We start from the raw sequence: 21,686 nt of genomic DNA on the forward strand, positions 1-21,686 counted from the left end.
GTTTTCCTGCCTAAATAAAATGAAAGAACAGGTTCACATTTAAGAGCAAGGGGCATCCCCTGGTGATTCGGCAGTATGGGTTGCGTAAAGGGAAGATCAGCTCTTTAAAGTTTATTGCCACCCTTCATAGAATGATTAAAAATACAGAAGAAATACGGGAAAATAGCTTAACCGGACTGATGATAGAGGGATAGAATTGTAAAATATGGGAGAATCCCAGGACACACGTAAGGGTTGAGAGGTATTGACATGACTATTTTACAGTTAATGTAAACAATACTGTAAATACACATACTGTACAGCAAGATAGATGGTGCTGTAAATATATTTAGTTGTAATTAATTTACAGTAAGCTACTGGTAAGTACTCTGTTACTGTATATATCTAAAGAATACCAGAAAAATGTAAGTGCTATCTTAATATGTTCTATATTTTTATTTATATAAAGTAGTAAAAAAAAATACAAAATATAATTAATAGACGTCAAATTAGTTTGTCAGCTTAGAATTCCACTGTTCACAGACCTGTATGAATTTCCTGTCGCAGAATGAAAATGATGCAATACACAGAAAAAGCATCAGCTCCACACACCTAAAGTGAATGTTTGGCTCTTCGTGATGTGCTAAAAGCATTCTGTCTTTTTCAGGATGTGAAAAAAAAAGAGTGTGATATGAAAATCGCCCCAACACATCCACTTCATCCCGATCATCAAAATCACTTGAATGCACATCATGGTATAATTACGACTACCCGACTCATAAGCTGGAGCCTCCCAGGAGGGCGTGAAGGCAGCGGCGGCTCCTCAGCATTGTTAGCGCAAATGCTAATGCAGCATATTAATGAGAGCTAAGCTAGCGCTCCTCTCGCCTGCTGATCTGACTAATAATGGACCCCAGATATCAAGACTTCGGCGTCCACAGAGACTGACAGTAAAACTAAAGAGAAAAAGGAAAAGAGTTAACAGAGGTTGACACGTCTGACGTCCAGAGTTGTTAAATTACTTTCGGATAGCAGGAAGAGTGTAAGCAAAGGGCTGCAAGTGACGAGACCAGAGAAAAAGCGAGAGAGACTGAGTGGGTCTGACATTGTTCTGCCATGTGGAAAGGTGAAGAGAAAAAGAGTGCGCAGAAAACCAGACCCAGTTTGAGATGAACTTCACAGAAGAAGTCCAACATTTAGAACTGAACACTGCTGATAAGGTCAGCGCTAGCTATTAAATAAACGTCCTGCAGTATTGATAAGTTATCAATAAAACATAATGCTAGATGCGCACACCAGCAGTGGTCTCAGACACAGACGAACAGACATGCACACACTTGCTGGGTTTTCATGTGATATGGGGACCTCCCATATAAAGGCTGCACAAAATATTGTTTCATCATCATTATTGCAATGTGCCACAATAGTCACATTGCAGGATCTGCAATGTTCAAATGGGATTATAGTTGACATTACAGTTCAGAACATAGCGAAGTCATTTCTGTTTTTAAGCTTGGAGTGAAATTAATTATTTCGCATTTGTTTTTAATGCCTGTGCAAGCATTTCAAGCTAATTTAACCTTTGACTGTCTGCTCTACCAAATGGTTGACCATGTTTTGACTGTTTCAAATAATGTCTTTTAAAGAATTACTGTTTAAAATAATGGATTACACTACACAGCATTGTTGGTTTACAAAATAAATAAATAATAATAATAATAAATAAATGAATAAATCAAACAAACATAATTCTGTTGCACTACTACACTTGATTTTGCTTTTATTGTAAAATAAAAAAAGGAAAAAAAAGAAAACATGTTAAATGAAAATCTGAAATATTTTATGGCATACTTCAAAGAATAAATATGATTATTATTTTGAGTATTAATTAATAATAAATTAGTCTTACACTTCATATTTTCATATTTTTTATAGTATATGTATTAATTCTGGTACTTTTATCATAAAGTGACATATCAATCATTTGGTAGAGGTTGATATTTTAGAAATTATGGGATGTGTTGAAAAAAAAAATGTATTGAGTGTGTGAACTAGCGATATTAGGAGTTAAGAAATGCAATCCAAAAGTTTTTTCTTGGTGGGGTAACTAAAGGGTTAAGCCATAAATTTTTTTTAAATAAATTAAACATTTGTGAGGTAAAGATTTATTGCAGTATATAGTTATTATTTTTGATTATTATTTTTCACCTTTATTGGGATAGGACAGTGGACATTGTACAGACAGGAAAGTGTGGGGAGCAGAGATAGGGGAAGGATCGGCAAAGGACCTCGAGCCGGGAACTCGAGTCGCCGTATGTTGATGTACTAAGCACTAGGCTATTTGTGCTGACAGTATATGGTTATTTACACACACAAAAAAAGATATTTTATGTTTGATTGTACCTTCTGTACTTGAATGCTGTTAGATTTTTAAGAAACCCATAACGCACTGATTATTTCGTTTGTATCTTTGGTCTATTGTATTTGACCTTGCTTGTAATTTTTTAAAATGATATTTTATCCAGAAATGCTCCCCAATAAAACCTCCCAATCAATCTAAACTTATGAATTATTTACAAATACAGCTGTTCAAGTCATCTGGTGAAACCGTTTTCACATCGCAATGTTCTTTCCATTTTTGTGCAGCCCTTTAACGTATCATGATTTTTTTTACTGTACATCTGTGTAGCTACATAACATATATGCTGTTTTCTTCCCTTAACCGTACCTCTAAATTCAACCTTCACAGAAAAGTTTTACAACTCCAAAGTCCTTCATTTCGGATGATTTACAGTATGTGTTATTTTCCTCATATTGCCCCAATAAATGTCCCCATAGGATAAAAAAAAGGTACTACTGGTATTTGTATACTTGTAGTCCCCATACTGTGATGGATACCGGGACCACACACACACATGCAAATATATTTGTATTTGTGGTTTTTAAAAACTCTCCATATGTGTAATATATTGTATACTGTAAAAACAAACTGTTATTATGTGGCCTTACCCTAGTCCTGAACTCAACCCAAATAAGCAAATGTCAAAAGACCCTGTTAAGTATAATTTTTTTTAATGCGTTTTGAATTACGAGGACACTTATAAAACCACCTCAACAGTGTAATACCTGGGTCATATTAATGCCATTATACAATCGTTGTGACCTTGTAAACCACATACACCAGAACATACAGATAGGCTCCCCAATAAAGCCTCCCAACCATCTTGATTTTTGTTACTGTACATCTGTGTGGCTACATAACATACATGCGGTCTTCTTCCCTAAACCCTACCTCTAAATTCAACCTTCACATACAGGTTTTAAAATTGTACATTTTTAAAACACTTAATTCCAGATGATTTACAGTATGTGCCATTTTTCTCATATTGCCCTAAAAATGTCCCCACAAAATAACAAAATCCCGGTATTTGTATACTTGTAGTCACCAGACTGTGATGGATACCAGACACACATGGAAACACATTTAAATGTGTGGTTTATGAGGACTCTTCAAAGGTTTAAGGCATTGTATACCAAAAGACAGGTTATTACATGGCCTTACCCTAGCCCTGAACTCAACCCAAACAAGCAAATATCAAAAGACTCTGTTTAGTACGATTTTAAGTGTTTAGAGTTACGAGGACACTCATAAACCACCTTAACAGTGTAATACCTAGGTCATACCCATGCCATTTTACAATATTTGTCCTTGTAAACAACATAAAACAGAACACACACGCACACACAAGATGATGAATACCAGGACCACACACACACACGCAGGCTAACCGAGAGGATGCCCGCGGCTGGAATTCAGAGCAAAAGAGAAGCCTCATTGAGCACAGTCTGGCAGTTTGAACACGCAGTATCAAACACACACAATCGCAAACAGGCCAGAGCTGAATGAGCTGCACGTTTAGGGCCAGAGGAGAGAGTGCTGGAGCACGATGGACTTACTTTCAAACGCTCTCGAAATTTTTTGCGTTTTGTACCTCGACTAAATCAAAGAGCATATTGCAGCAGTGCACAGTACATTCTGTGCCGATCATTACCAAATGGCACAAAAAAGCAATACAACTGGGTTAAGCATCAGACACTGAGCTCTGTTTCAAAAGCTGGTGAGATGCCTACTTAGACAAAGCATCATAGATGCACAATGAACATGAAAGCTCTTCCATCAAAGAATGCTGACTCAGAAGAGGCTTACAAATGAATTCTAGCAGCATTGCATGTGTCTTTTGGAAAGCACTTAACCCCAGAATGCACTGAGAAATTATTTGTTTGGATCTATAAAATAAATAAATAAAATAATGTTAACGATAATAATGCTACAATGTTAACGGTCTATCTGTCCATCCATCCATCCATCCATCCATCCATCCATCCATCCATCCATCCATCCATCCATTTATGAAAACGGAAAATGTACTGACAGCTAATTACAGACTTTATACCGCAAATAAAAAACAGAAAACTTCCATTAATTGAGTGTGTCTACATAAAATAATAAAAAAAAAAAAAAAAAAATAATAATAATAATAATAAAAAAATTATATATATATATATATATATATATATATATATATATATATATATATATATATATATATATATATATATATATATATATATTTTGACGGTATAACTACTGTAAAAACATAAAACATTTTCTATCAATGTGTTTTTGTATTATTAAAACCATATATCCCAACAGTAAAAAAGTAAAAATTTTCTGTTTTATTTATCTACAGTAAAAAAATGACAGATTGTGTGTTTTAATGATATAGCTATTAGCTACAGTAAAAATGTCCTTTTTGTGTTTTAATAGTATATCTACAGCAAAAAAAATGTGTTTTAATGGTATAAAATAAAAAAATTAACTGCTTTACTAATTGAATATTATCAAGCAGTATAAAATGGCAACACACACACACACACACACACACACACACACACACACACACACACACACACACACACACACACACACACACACACACACACACACTTTATTTATGGTTTACCTTTAGTAAAACAAAACCCTTTTTATAGAGTGTATGTGTAAAGAAGCGGCAAATAATTTGTCAACTGTGCACTTACAATGATTATACAATGATCTGCCTGCCTATAAAAATGTTCTGTAAAAAACGGAAAATGTACAGGCAGTTCATTACACAGAGTTTTCACCGTATATAAAAAAACAGAAAATTCAGTTAATTGACAGTGTGTCCACATTAAAAAACAAACAAACAAAAAATCTGTTTTTGATGGTAAAACTACTGTAAAACACAAAACATGTTCTATTAATTTAAGCTTTTTTTAAAAAATATTACAAACGGCTATTTTCTGTGTTTTTAAGGGGATACCAACAGTAAAAAAGTGGAATTTTTAGTGCTTTAAAAGGAAATCTACATTAAAAAATTTAAAAGATAGGATTTTACATTGGTTTTGACAGAAGTATCTATTGATTGTTATAAAACCGGTAATATTGTAAAATATATTCTACTTATTTTGATAAAACATTTCCTGTTATTTCCACATTTTTAACAGCAATGCTGCTATTTTCTTTTTCAACAACACTGTAATCCCGAATAAGTTGACAAAACTCAAAAAATTTGAGGTAATCAGTTACGTCAAATTTCTTAAGTTATGAAATTATCTATTTTAAGTAACCAGAAACATTAAGTTTTGAGTTTGTTGTACTCATGCAAGACACTTCACTCAACTTAAAATACCCAAGTTACTCAGCTTATACGTTTTAATTGCAATTAACTTAATTGTTTTAATTTTTCCAAACTTTAAATACTTAGTCACCCAGCTCATACATTTTAATACCAATTAACTTAATTGCTTTAATTTCTTTCAACTTTAAATACTTAAATCACCCAGCTCATACATTTTGATAGCATTTAAAATTAACTTCTCCATCGTAAGTTCCACAAATAAAATTAGCCATTATTTTAATCTTTAAACCCCATAAATCTGTCAAAATAAATCTGTAATTTAAAACACACAGACAATACCATTTTAGACATTTATTGTTAAAGAAAAAATGTCCAACAGTACTTTCAAATTTGTCTCCTATGCAATTACAAATGTCTTAAAACGATAAAAACTATTAGACATAAAGAGATTGAAAATGAACACTATTCTGAAATTGATACAAATTACCCACAATGTAAATATGATATCAGACATAAGAGCCTCAAGAAAAAACAACTATAAGTTTAATAAAATTTAATAATACATTAATAAGTGTAAAACTTACTCTTAAGGCATTCGTTAAAAAAAATAATAAGAGCACATTCTGTGAAGTGACTCGTTTAGTGTAAACTACACAGAAACTGTATATATATATATATATATACACATCTCGTTGAAGTCAGAATTATTCGCCCCCATTTATTTTTTCCCCCAATTTCTGTTTAACGGAGAGCAGATTATATATATATATATATATATTGTAGCGAGGCAAAGGGAAAACAGCGACACAGTTGGATAAGTTTACAGACAAGTCCCCGGAGGGTGCTTTATTTACAACGTGAATGGGGTGTAAACGGTGCTCTTCTTCAAGGTGAGGTGCTCTGGTGCTCCGGGAAGTAAGTGAAGGACAGTGAGTAGTCGGATGTGGGATTGTCACGAGCTGGAGTCTGCTGTGGAGAGACAGAGAGACAAGCGTTAGCGCATGGAGTCATTGGGTGAATGAAGCTCATCTTCTCCTTGCGTGGGCTTGGTTTATATGCCTCTCCACTTGATGACGTCCAGCTGTGAACGATCCTGTGTTGATGATGGTCCAGCTGGGTTGAATTAGCGACCAGGGCGACGTGGCATGTGTGCGCTCGTTACAATATATATATATATATATATTCAGTCTTGGTTGAACTATGATTCTGTCATTTACTTAATCCAAACCTGTTTGAGTTTCTTTCTTCTGTTGAACACTTAAAAGGTTATTTTTGACCAAAAAAAAAAAAAAAAGCTGAGACCTGTAACCACCGATTTCCACAGTATTTGTTTTCCTATTAGAAAGTCAGTGGTTACAGGTTGTCAGCTTTACTTAACTTTTGTGTTCAACAGAAGCAAGAAATTCAAGCAGGTTTGGGACAAGTGAAGAGTTAGTAAATGACAGAATTTTACATTTGGACAAACTATCCCTATATATAATAAAATGCATATTTACCAATTAAAGGTAAATAAATGTTTTGAAGTTACTACCCCAGAGAGTTAAAAGTTCTACATTAACTCAAAAAAAAAGCTCTACATTAACTCATTCTTTAAGGTTTCCATGCTACGAGACTTTTTATTTTCCATCATCCATGCCAAGCAAAACTTTTTGCACAAGTTCAAAGTCCTTTACTATATATTATGTGAAGAGCATACATTAATACATACAAGACAAGAAAGGTCTGGAAGTGTGCTGTGGGTGCTGTCCAATTCATTCTTCAGGACAACAGAGACCCTCAGTGAATGCAGGGCCAATAAAGCATCTTCAGTCAGCAGGATTATCAATCTAAAAACATAATTCAAGGATATTAATGTAAGGACAGTATCACAATGACTGAGCCAATATTATATGATTCATCAACTATTCTTGATTACAAATATGTTTTTAAGTAAAAGTTTTCAAAACTTTCATCTTTTCATTAAACATGCCTAATTGTGAAAAGAATGAATGAAGTCTTACCATGGTGTTCCTAAAGAATCTTAAGTCACGCTCACGCAGCAAGACCAAAAGACCTCTGATAACAGTAGTCCGTCATGAACTGACATCATTCAGTTCCTGGAAATCAAGAATCAATTTTTTAAAAATTAAAAAAATAATAATAATTCAAATTATATTTTAATGTATACTTTAACACGTGACCCCAAACATACCTGCTCATCATAAACCTTTAAAAGATTAGCCAGGGTATCTGCTGTCTTGCCAGTTTTGGATGCTGTTTGCCTTAAAATTGTCATCAAATGAAATAGGTGGTGGTCCAGTTTTGCAAAGAATTTGTGGGGAAAATTCTCATTTGTAACATGTTGGTACTCTGCAAACAGCAAAAAGAAACAAGAGAGAATTTCATAAAACAAACCCACACCACAAAATATACAATTCTAGAAAAAATGTATTAATATTATTATTATGTTTCATTTACTTATCTATTTTTTACCTCAGATGAAAATCAGGTGTTGATCAGATGTTGAAAGCAGGATCTTCATGTTGTAAATTGAACTCAAGGTCTAGCTGAAGTTTCACTTTCCTTGTGGCAAAAGTATCATTGATAAATACACTGTAATATTTATTTTATCTGGATATGCCAGGCATAGTAGTACAAAATAAATATTCTACCCACCTTTCACATGCCTCCATTTAAGAACCTATCTGTAGTCAGCAACACCTGACCTTCAATTCTGTATGTACACAAAGTCACAGTGTCATTTAGCTGAGAGTGGAAGTAGTACAATTGCCTGATGTCTAACGTTAACCTCCAAAACGGTTAGCAATAGAGCTGATTATCATGTTAGTTGCTTTAATTCGATGAACACAGATTTAATTTAAACAGTATTGAAATTTCTAAAACTGAATAGGACGACAAAGAAATTTAAGGCCTGATTTTAAAAGCTAGAAATAACAAAACTTACCTTACTGTCTAATGATGTAAAAATATATAGACTAAAATATTTATATTTTTAAGATATAAATATATTTTAAGCTACAAAATTTGCACATCAGAAAACTGTCTTGTTTACCACTTCTTGAATATTTTGTTTTGTTATTATTTTATTTAATAACATAATTTTGTAATAATGTGTTATAGATATGCATACTTTGTTTTTTAGGCTGTTTATATTCTCTCCAGAGTAAACATTTTAAAAAATAGATTGAAAAAAAAAAAACTTTTATCATACCTTTAAAATACATTTGACCTAAATGACATTTAAACTCATTTAACTGATCGCATTAATCAGGTAATCATTGATATGCAGAGATGTCGTCTTAAGCGCGAGGAAGTATTAAGTGTTGATCAGTGCTGGTGATTGAGGTAAAGTTAGTGTTATATTTACACATTCAGACTTTCTCCTTAATAATGTAATTTCAGAAAGGTAATTTTTGCATATTCTTAATGGTGAAATCATATTAGCAGCCAATGACTTTCAAAGTACAACATTGTCCAGTCAAAAAAAATAGTGCATTTAGTGTAATGTTGTTTTCATGTCATACTTGCATGTGATTTCAGAACGAATAGACAAAGTACCATGGTAAACAATTTATGGAGCGAGTCACAAGTTGTTACTAAATGAATGTATGAATATAAAACCAACTTTACCTCAATGTGGTAGTGTAAAATGAAGCTCTGCTCTGTACCTGCTCAGGTGAGGAGCGCAGCTTAATTGTTCTCCGTCAGGCTATCCTCATACATGGATCAGCAAGCAACAAGCTGCGTGTGACAGAGTTAAGTTTTGAGACTACGTTTTTGCGCGTCATCAGAAAATACCGTTTAGGGTTTAGGCGGAGATCATTTGAGTTATGATTAACGTTACGTTTCTTGCGCCTTTCGTTTCCGAAGTGCCTACAGATCGCGAAGATAATACCACATTCACACACTGGATGGAGTTCAGCGCAGCGCCATGACATGCGGTTGTGAGAGCGCACGTCTCCATGACAACTTCAGCACAGGCTGAGAAAAGGCATACTCGCGCCAAGATTGAAATTTTTTTGAAAAATGTAATCTGCCGATTTTAAATATTTTTTGTCTTTATCACACTCTGTTAAAATTCAGAGTTAACACATTACAACTAACGCTAACATTGCACTGATTCTAACTTTTTAAACAGTAATGTTAACGTTAGTTAGCAACAAGTGAGGCTAAACATGTTTTCTTTAATGTACGACATGTAAACGCACCCTGATTAACTCTACATTACATTGAACTGTTACTGTGATTATATTAATTAAAACATACATTTAATATTTCTTGGATTTGTAAATATTTTACTTACTGTAGTGTGAAGCGAGGCCGATCCGCCATCTTGAAAAAAACGAATGAAGCATGAGCACGTACGTGAACCTGGATGACGTCAGACGCAAAATCACTAGGCTGACAGAATTTGAGTTAATGAAACTTTAAAGAGACATTTTGTATAGATTAAACCCAGCAGAATTGTTCACCTTACTTGAAAGATTAAATTTTTTCAAACTCAAAAATAAGAAAAAGTTCTAAATACTCATCAAGGTTAATTAAGATAAACGAATTTTAATGATTTAAGTTAATAGAACTCAACTCAATTAATTAGTTACAGCATTAGGGTTTACAGTGAAGAACAGAAGAGCCTTCATTTGAAACAAAAATCCTCACTGTCACTTCTTATTAATTTACTGTGCCGTAGTGTTACTGCATAATAAAGGTATACATTGCTATAAAATAAATCTCAGTGAAATTAGTTTTCAGGTATCAAATAAAAAAAATGCTTTATGCAATATGTGTAATGCAATCCCCAGGTAATACATTATTCCCTGAACATTTGAATGTGGTTTATTTATTTATTATTATATTTTTCTCAGCAAAAAGGAAACAATAACATATATATTTTCACTTAAGACTTGCAGACAACACCCACTAAAATGTCGGCAAGAATAATATAATAAGAAGATGACTCATTCTTTCATATTGTAATGAGTACAGGTCAAAAACAAGGCTATTTTTTGTTTTACAGGATAGAGATGGAACATCATTCACCCGTAATTCATTTTTTTTTGTACAAAAGTTAATTGAAATATTAAAGCAGACAATTAATTTTTCTAGAAATCCCTTTATAAAAATATAATTGATAACAAAAAAGTCTAATTAAATTGTACATTTCATTATTTGACCCATGTATATACCATATAAATGAATTGCCGGCTATGTGGTTGTTATCCATTACCCGTCAGCATGCTTCCTCAGAACACAGCTGTCTATTTAGGCATTATAAAGCATGTCAGGAAAAGAGCACAGGATGTACAACAGCAAAACTAAAACCATCACGACACACAACAACATGGTGCAAAACAGACTACGAAGCGGCAGAAAGCAGCGTTGTGGAAGAACATGCACAACAACGCATGAGAGATGAAGCGCACAACAATCCAGAGTAACAAATGAATAAATAAGAGACACCCCCAGACTGAAAAAAAAAGAGGACAAAGAGAAGAAACGGAATAAGCTGAGAGCCAGGAGACAGATAGGATGGAGAGACGGGGAAGAACAAATAGAGCAGGAGGCTTAGATGTCTGCCAAGCTGCCTGGACACACACTCTGGTCTGATCTCTCCAAACCTTCACCCCTCCTGCTCTCTCTCTCTCTCTCTCTCCCTCTCTCTCTCCTGCGGACACAAACTCATGATCTAACCAATGCCGATGACACCATTCCGAACATTTAGAGCATGCAAAATCTACTGTCTCCTCAACTCTCTGCTCTGAAAGAGAGAGAGAGAACAATGTACAGCAGGAGAGACTGGATGACACAGCAAATGTGTGACAGACAGACAGCTAAAGGCATTTAGAGTGGATGGAGGTGATATTTATGATACATGTATTTCAAATACTTGTTTTAAATACAAAATAGTGGTTAGCACTGTTGCATTACAGCAAGAAGGTTGCATGTTCGAGTCCTGACTGGGCCAGTTGGCGTTGCTGTGAAGTTTTCATGTTCCCCCCCTGATCGTGTGGGTTTCTCCGTGTGCTCTGGATTCCCAACAGTCCAAAGATGTGCTATAGGTGAATTGGGTTAACAAAATTGTGTGAATGTGAGAGTGTATGGGTGTTTCCCATTACTGGGTTGCAGCTGGAAGGGCATCCGCTGCGTAAAACATATGCCGCAATAGTTGGTGGTTCATTCCGCTGTGGCGACCACTGATAAATGAGGGACTAAGCCGAAGGAAAATGAATGAATGAATGTAAAATGAGTCTACATGAGGATATCAGATAAATACACCCTCTGATTGATGCTGTGGACACTATTTACTCTTCCATTTAAAGAATAACTGATACATTTTTTGGAGAAAGAGTATACTGCACAAATAAGAGTAGTTTCAGATGGATTGCTGATGTCAACTGTTCGTCGTTAAAACGAACAACATAAAAATAAGTCCTTCAATGTATTTTTGTCCAACCCTGGATGGAGACGATGAGGAAGAACTGAGGAGAGAAACGGGAACAATGGCAGGTGAAGTAAGAGAGACGGAGGAGAACAGAAATGTGTGTTTGACAAGGCCAACAATAGCCATGTTTCCATTCAATGATTGAATTAGATTCATGTGCAGAAATCGAATATTAAATAATACATTTGTGTACAAAGCAGCATTTCCTTCCGATGAGTCAAAATGAACACAATCGTCACTTTCTGATGAACTGGTGCCAATTATCAAAAATAAAAATGGATTTTGCTGTGGTATAGGAAAAGCTACTGTGGGCATTTTTTCTTATGTAAACTGTGCATGAGATGATGAAACAAAATAAAAACATGGTGGCTTTTGGAGGTGAGAGACTGCTCTTCGGGAGTCATAATAGTGTCATTTCAGTGGAACAAAATAAATTTGCCATTAAAATTTCTCATTAAAAGTGTCATTACTCTTATTTATTATTATTTTATAATGGCATTTTTGTCATAATTGGTATTAATATTTAACAACAATAACATTAAATTCTTCATTGACAAATTTAATTTGTACCACTGCAGCTGAGGTAAAAAAAAAAAAAAAAAAATCATAAAATTCAGTATTCAGAAGTATGTTATAAAATTAATGACAATTATAATGGACTAGTGATAATCATGTTTATGACAGATTTATGACATGTTTTGGTTATGTTAACTTACTGTATGATATATTTGTTTATGTCAAGTTGTCATTACCAAGACATTAACTAACATTTACTAACACAACTTTATTGTAAAGTGTTACCAATAAAACAGCAATTCTATCCAATGAGTCAAAGAGAACATTATTGTCACTTCCAGATGAATTGACGCCAAATATCAAAAATAAAAATGGAATTTGCTGCAGTGTAGAAGCCACAATCAGCCTTTTTTCTTATGTCATAAATAAACTGCACATCTGAAGATGAAACGAAATGAACACGCTGTGGATTTTGTAGGTGAGAGACCTCTCTTTGGGTGTCATAATAGTGTCATTTCAGTGGAACAATAAATTTGTCATTACATTTTTCTTTAAAGGTGCCATTACTCGGTCAAACAATTTTATAATGGCATTGTTAATATTTAATGACAATTCAATGACAAAATTATAATGGGCTCATGGCAATGTCAACTTGTCATAAGGACAAAGGCTACTGTATGATGTTCTGTATCTGTTTATGTCATGTTGACATTACAAAAACATCTCAAAAGAATGTCACCTTTGCATTTAAAATGACAACTGAGGTAATGACACAACGATTTTTCTTAAAATATACATTTTTATCTGAATATTTTTGTGGAAATCATTTTTTCAGGATGCTTTGATTACTAAAACATAAGAAAACAGCATTTATTTGAATCAGAAACTTTCATTATAAATGCTTTTATAGCCCTTTTGATTAATTTCAGTGCTCAGAAAAATTATCCTTTTCTTTTGCTGAACAAAATTTGTACTGACTCCCCATCCACAAAAAACCTTATAATAAATATAATTAATTATTAAATAAACAGTATAAAAGTAAATAATAATGTACAAACTAATGAATAAAATAAATTGGCCATTGTAACAACACATCAAATGTTTTTTATCTACTCACTGATTTTCTTTTATATTACAGCACTATTTGAACTGCAGCGTTTCTATACATCCACAAAATGTTTCTATAAAAAAAGTGCAAAGAAAATTTAGCTTTGGGTATGTTATTCAAAGAAGGTCAAAATAAATGAGAAACGCTCTGCGAAAATAATACACCGCAATCACAGACGTTGCAGCTCGGATGAAATGAGATTTCTCCATCATTTTCAAAGAGGTTGTGTCACCGAAAAGTAAAGCGGATAAATCAACTCAGAAATAAAGTCAGACAGAATGACCTCCTCAGGGAAAACTAGTCTTGTTGTAATAAGCTTGAATAAATGTAAAAAAAAAAAAAAAAAAAGCTGCTCACTTTTGCAAAATGAAATATAGGGTCAAAGTCGAGATGTCCCATTTTGGTGTCTGGATCAAATTACATTTACAAAATTGATATTATATACAAGGAAAGCACATTAAGAGCAAGTAAAGTGCCTGCTTCAATAGTTTAAATAACTTTTGTGAAAGTAAAACATCAGCATATGACTTGGACTTCTTAAAATAGATAAAATGGTAAGCAATTATCGTGAATTTGCATTTACATATTTATTTATATGTGACCCAGGATCACAAAACCAATCATAAATGTAACATCTGGAAGCTAAACCAGTAAGCTGTGTATCAGCTTGTTTTGATATGACAATATTTGGCCAAGATACAAAATCTGAGAAAATCTAAAAATAAATAAATAAATAAATAAATAGCAATTCATATTATACCAACACAGGCTCATTCTGAAAACGTACTGCTGTGTACATTTCTGGAGAGCACCAAATACGTCCCAGGAGGTAAATTTATTTGCAGTTTTGTTTTCGCAAATCGACCAAAGGCCGCTGTGTACGCTTTTCAGATCGCAAATTTCTCTCGCCAGCGCTATTCGCGCCTGCTGTTCCTGAGTAAATCCACCAGAGGGCGCTGTCGACTGACCCACCCTCCTCCTACCCCCCTAACCCCAACCAATAGTGTTTTCAAAAGCACTGATTGACCCTTATATTACTTAATATACTAATGATTTTTGCCAAAAAATAAACAAAAAAGATTATTTTGACTGACAAAATGCATTGTTGGCTTTCCAAACAAATATACCCATGCAATGCAAGACTGATTTAGTGGTCCATGGCCACATATTTGCAATTGTTAATCTAATTGATATATTTAAAATGGTTCAAAACTTGGATGAAAGTATAAATTATATGGGCAATTGTTAAGATTTTAAAATAAGAATTATTTGGTTTTTGAGGCTTCACTGTGATTAAAAAAAGAAATGGTGATGCACTGTGACTACAAATATTTTTATTACGTGAAAACATTATTCACGTTATAATCATGCCTAATGTTTAGTATATAAACTCTTGTTGTTGTCTTCTGCAAATTATGCTAATACATAGTACAGTAAATATTTTTAATAGTTTTTAAAGGTGACCTATTTATTTATTTTTAACCCTTTTTACAAGATTATGTGGTGTACCAGCTCAAATACCCCACAATTAATATTTTATAACTCCTTGATCCAAATTATGCCATTTTGGTGACTGTCACTTTAAATTTAAATTAGATTGTGATCGCATGCCTTTTTTCAATAGAGTCCGGAGGTACAAAAACAGCTAACATTAGATTGCAGAAACTTAGAACATTAGAAAAATAATGCAAAGATGGAGTTACAGTCTGCATTATACATTTAAAAAATATATTTTAAAATTTAAAGAAAACATAAATTAAATAAAGGAAAAATAAAAAAGAGACCAAAGTGGAAAATATATAAGGTTATAAATTGAAAGCCATTTTTGACTTTTAAAAGATTTTTAGTTTTTTATGCTCATTAAAGACAAAATATATGACTTGTAGTCAATAGAAAAACAGCCAGAATTGCAGTCTTTTCCAAAAATCTACACCTGTGAATAAAAATCTTACTCATTATAATAAAATTACCAATGTACTGAATGCAAGATTTACAGTTGTAATAAGAAATTTTTATCAAAAGTATATTTAATATCAACCTTTGTCTTTACTGAGATAGACAGTTCTGTAAAAAATAGCTTCACACAAATACATTCACAAAAAAGATGAACAATGATTTCTTCCAAGTCATAAAATGTACATATGTTTTCAAAATCTAGCATAAATTTACTTAGTAAGCTATTACAAGGATAGCGTCTATGTTACATTTTGTCATTTCTTTTACTTTGTTAGTTAGCAAATGTTTATGTGGAAGATTCCAAGTATTGGAATCAAGTAGTAATCAAGCAGTGTTTTATGGTTAAACAAATTCTGCATTATAAGGTTATTGAATTTGTCATCAACTATTAATATCCCTTCTATTGAGATTGGGTAGTTTGGTCTATAGGTAGGATCAAAATGAAAAGTTTGCACTCCTTTAAATAAAGTTTTAAACCCTTGGGAATGGCTTTAATTACTGTGTTGTATTTTTTACTGAGGGTTCAAAATGTAACTTTTTAGAAAACTCTATATATAATTACCATCTATATAATTTACCATCGTTATTGATTACAAATATAATTTCTGAAAAACTCCAAAGAATTGGCTCAGAAGAAGTAAATCTCAAAAACTCAACATTTATAATTCTTCTTAGTGGCTGACATGATCTAATAGTAAACGACTGCTTCTCACTCAAGGCTGTCTATGCTAATGAGGAAGAGATCATCACCAAAGGGCAAGGCTTTCCCCCTCTCATGAAACATACAAGTGTTTCTGCACACAGTTTTGATGGTGTGATTAAAAACAGAATTAAAATTTTTTACCGGTTGTATTCACACACTGTTGCCACACAAACCCCTTAAAAGTGATTTTTGCATATTAGGTCCCTTTTTAAATTAAACACAATATTAATATTGTTTGTTTTGGGGCTTGAAAACCACTTTTCATCTTCGACCCATGCATACAGCATTGTAAAGCTCAAAATAATTTTTGATGAAACAAAAAGATTTCCAATTGCCTGTGAGATGACCACAAAGGCCACCACGGAGCAGACTGCACGTGAAGGAAACAGGTGTGAAACAGACAGAATGACTGAGAGGGAGAGACACACATAAAGAGAGAAAGCGTGTCTGAGTCCAGCGCCTATCGATCGTCTCCCAGCACACATCACCACAACTTTCACAGATTGCTATTGAGAAGTGACCTGTAATGCAATTACGGGCCAATGCAGAGCCGAAGTGGCCATCAATAATTAAAAGCCAGCCAAGTCGCGGCCAGCAATTGGGCTTTTACTCTCTTGTTGTGTCCGTCTGCCCCGACGACCAAACTGTTGAGCCATTTGGGACTCTGAATAAGATTTGTGAAAATGCATGCTTCAATAAAGCCAATCACGTCTGACAAATGTCCTTTGCTGCACAGTTTTTTTTCCTATCGCTAATATCCAGACACAAATCACCACATGCAGCTGCTGTCTGCATGATGACACTTTACCATTCTTAAAAGGATAGTTCATCAGAAATGGAAAATTCTGTTATCATTCCCTCACACTTTACTTTAAAGCAGGAGTGGGCAAACCCGGTCCTGGAGGGCCGGTGTCCTGCAGAGTTTAGCTCCAACACTAGTCAAACACACCTGAACATGCTAATCAGTGTCTTTAAGATCACTGGAAATCTATAAGCAGGTGTGTTTGATTAGAGTTGGATCTAAACTGTGCAGGACACCGGCCCTCCAGGACCGAGTTTGCCCACACCTGCTTTAAAGGCAAAGGCCTCTAGATTACGCTTATATTACCAAAATAAAATATGATCATGGTTTGATTTTTAATTATTTAATTAGTACAGTAAGGTCTGATTTATTATAAGTCAGTATAGAATGTAAAGTCATGGTGCAGTGGAAAAAGAATTAATATTGTGTATGACTCCCATGAGCCTGGAGGACTGCATCCATACATCTCTGCAGTGACTCAAATCACTTATTAATAAAGTCTGACTTGATCTTCATCTTACCCCAGACATGCTCAATATTGTTCATGTCTGATGACTAGGCTGGCCAATCCAGGAGCACCTTGACCTTCTTTGCTTTTAGGAAATTTGTTGTGAAGGCTGAAGTATGAGGAGTGCTATTCTGATGAAGATTGAGCCCTCTAGATGGAAATCAATAGCTGCAGGTTATTAGCTTTCTTCAAAATATCTGCTTTGTGTCCAAGAGAAGAAAGAAATTTAGAAAGATTCTCAACAAGTAAATGGCGAGCAAAGAGGGAGTAAATTTAAATCTTGGGGTGAACTGTTCCTTTAAGTATGATGTCAAGTATCACAGTTTCTGCGTCCAAAAGCAAACAATAAATGGCTTATATTGTGCTGTAATTCTGTATACTGATTTTAAAATAAATGAGTAGAATAGTGAGACAACCCTAATTTACTTGTATTTTTACTATTTAGATGATCATTTTTATTATATATTTTCTCTGTTGTCTGGATTTCCATAATGATGACAAGCAATGTGATGTGTGTTCTTTGACTGTTGAACAATTACAAAAAAAAAAAAAAAGCATTTTAATTTTTATGCTACTGGTCAAAAGATTGGAATCAACAAGATTGTTTATTAAAAAAGCAATTTCTGTTCACAAAAGCCACATTTACTTGATCAAAATTTTGTAAAAATTGTGAAATATTAGTAGAATTTAAACTAAATATTTATATTATATAATATTAAATACATTTTTTTCAAATGTAGTTTAAAATGTAATTGATTCCTGTAACTCAAACTGATTTTTTTTGCATTATTACTCCAGTCTTCAGTGTCAAATGATCCTTCAGAAATCATTTCAATATGCTGGTTTGCAGTTTCCCTTCATGGGAACTACAACGTGTGTCTGGTAACAGACTATGGGAGTAGAATATTTAAAAAAAAAAATTATTATAATTTATTTTCCCAGAGATGGGTTGCAGCTGGAAGGGCATCCGCTGCGTAAAAAACTTACTGGATAAGTTGGCGGTTCATTCCGCTGTGGCAACTAATAAAGGGACTAAGCTGACAAGAAAATGAATAAGAAGAAATTATAATTTATTACAATATGTATATATATATATATATATATATATATATATATATATATATATATATATATATATATATATATATATATATATATATATATTTTTTTTTTTTTTTTAAAAACATAATTGTATATTACATTGATAAATAAAAGTAAATACATTTCAATGGTAATTTTAAAACTCTATCACAGTTTTCACAAAAATTTGAAGCAGTCCAACAGTTTCTAAATAATAAATTAATTAATAATAAATTATTCTTAACCAGCAAATCATTGTATTAGAGTAAATTCTGAAGGATTATGTGACAGTGATTATTGGAGTAATGATGCATAATGATAATGAAAATTCTTCTTGAATCACAGGAATAAATAAAAAAATGTACACTACAATAAATAAGAAAGCAGCTATTTTTAAAAACAATGTTATTTTACAATTTTACAGTATTTCTGATGATAAATAAACATGTACATCCATGCCTAATCTGGTCAGACAGTAATTGATCTTTCGTAAATAATGAAAATATTGTATGTGACATGCAGCGAATTTCTATTCTAATTATAAATTTCTATCGATAACACATTTTGACTAACGTGAACAAACAATGAATAATACATGTATTACAGTATTTATTCATCTTTGTTACCATGATTTAATGAAAATAAAGATGTTCATTGTTATTACAAGTCAACTCAGTGCATTAAGTAATGTATGAATTTGGATTTTAATAATGCAAAAATATCGATCTATAATTAACAAATGTTGTACAAGATCAGGCTTAGTGTATTTTAGTAAATACATAAATTAATGAAACCTTACAGTAAAGCATGACCGTTCTATTAAATATATAATATAACATATGCAATGTAAAACAGCTACTGATGCTACATTTTCTCAACTCAAATGTGTAGATGTCTTGACCTGGAAACAATATTCCATACGTCACAACTTAACAAGCGGATTATGAGTGAATGTGTCAACATACCTACAGTCTCATCCGCTCCAGGGGCCCAAACAGTGTTTAGACAAAGTCAGCACGACATCGGCTGCAAAAGGAATTTTTTTTATTTCTCTCTCTCTCTCTGTCTCCTTCCTGGGCCACTGTGCTGTCACAAGCATTTCTCACACTGAATTCAGGATATAGAGCGTCTCTTCCGCATTACATAATGTTGTAATCAGTACAGCGGGCCTCCACACCGGCTCTACAAGTTGAGAAGAAGAGCATCTATTTTTCAGAACGACAGACGAGTATCTGTCAAAATGTCTCTCTCAGCGACAGAGTCTCAGGTTTAATCACTGGGAGCTGTGAGTGATTATGTAAGGACTGTGAAGTCGCAGGTGATTCGGAGTAAGGTTTTCTTCCCGAGAACGAGGTCAACCGCACATTCAGAGTGTCAATGAGATAGACACAGAGAGGTGAAGATCAGGAAAACACCTTCTGGAGACATTTTAGACCGTTGTCTGTGTGCATGTATTAAAATGAAAATTGTGGCGACATTTTGATTTGCGTAAAAAATGCAGGGTTCCACACAATGCATTCATGTTGTCCCAACACAAATCAATTGAGTTAACTAAACAAATTTAAGTAGATTGAACTTAAAACAATTAAGTTGTCCCAAAATATATTTAAGAAATGTGTTTCAGCTCATTTTAAAAAAAAAGTTATGTTGCATTTGTATTTACATTTGCATCATAATAAGGCAGTACGACAGGTACAAACATGGCAGGATGTATAATATGATCTACACTTTGAAGAATAAATGTGAGTTTTTCAGTCATGTAATAAGGATAATTATAAAAATATGCTTAATTATCACTAAAATACTGCAGAAAGTAAAAAAATAAATAAAAAAATAATAATAATATATATATATATATATATATATATATATATATATATATATATATATATATATATATATATATATATATATGCCAAATCTACAAAAATCTACATCTACATTTTGAGTCATGTACTCAAAATCTGTACCACTTTTGCTTCCAAAATAAAAAATCTAAAAATGCACTAAATATAGAGCATGTAATCTGAGAATTATCAGTACTAAACCATGTTAAAGGAAATGGAGTTGAATCAAATTTGTGAACCGTATACTCATTGATGCTCAAAATCGATATACGTACAGATTGAGTTCTGGTGACTGTGGAGGCCATTTGAGTACAGTGAACTCATTGACATGTTCAAGAAACCAGTCTGAGATTATTCACGCTTTATGACATGGTGTGGTATCCTGCTGGAAATAGCCATCAGAAGATGTACAGTGTGGTCATAAGGGGATGGACATGGTCAGCAACAACACTCAGGTAGGCTGTAGTGTTGACACGATGCTCAGTTGGTACTAATGGGCCCAAAGTGTGCTAAGAAAATATCCCCCACACCATTACACCACCAGCAGCAGCCTGAACCGTTGATACAAGGCAGAATGAATCCATGCTTTTATGTTGTTGATGCCAAATTCTGACCCTACCATCCGAATGTGGCAGCAGAAAATGAGACTAATCAGACCAGGCAACTTTTTCTAATCTTCCATTGTCCCTAAAATACACAACCATGTCGCATTCAAAGTCACTTAAATCACCGTTCTTCCCCATTCTGATGCTCGGTTTGACCTGCAGCAGATCATCTTGAACATGTCTACATGCCTAAATGCGTTGAGTTGCTGCCATGTGACTGGCTGATTGGAAATTTGCGTTAATGAGCAGTTGGACAGGTGAACCTAATAAAGTTGCTGGTGAGTGTATATAATATACATGTAAACACATCATATTTATGTTGTTTAGAGTTTTTTTTTTTTTTTTTAGTTTTTGGTTGAAGCAAATATGTTTTATCTATTTAAATGTGACTATTTGTTGTGACTATATTTATATATGATATATTTATAAAAGTACAGCCCTGTACACCATTGCAGC

General features: G+C 33.4%; 1 protein-coding gene and 1 long non-coding RNA gene across 46 annotated transcripts in view; both read right to left on the reverse strand.

Annotated features, from left to right (window-relative positions):
* celf4 (CUGBP, Elav-like family member 4) overlaps nt 1-21,686 on the reverse strand; it is a 257,804-nt gene that overhangs the window by 104,320 nt on the left and 131,798 nt on the right. The gene's annotated exons all lie outside the window — the stretch shown is intronic.
* Nucleotides 7,372-8,229, reverse strand: LOC137488786 (uncharacterized). The gene is made up of 4 exons (XR_011008001.2): nt 8,136-8,229; nt 7,855-8,012; nt 7,664-7,759; nt 7,372-7,489 (listed from the first exon to the last, which is right to left on the reverse strand). It is a non-coding gene; the product is annotated as an uncharacterized lncRNA (long non-coding RNA).

Source organism: Danio rerio, chromosome 21, assembly GCF_049306965.1.
Source record: "Danio rerio strain Tuebingen ecotype United States chromosome 21, GRCz12tu, whole genome shotgun sequence".
NCBI classification, from domain to species: Eukaryota; Metazoa; Chordata; class Actinopteri; order Cypriniformes; family Danionidae; genus Danio; species Danio rerio.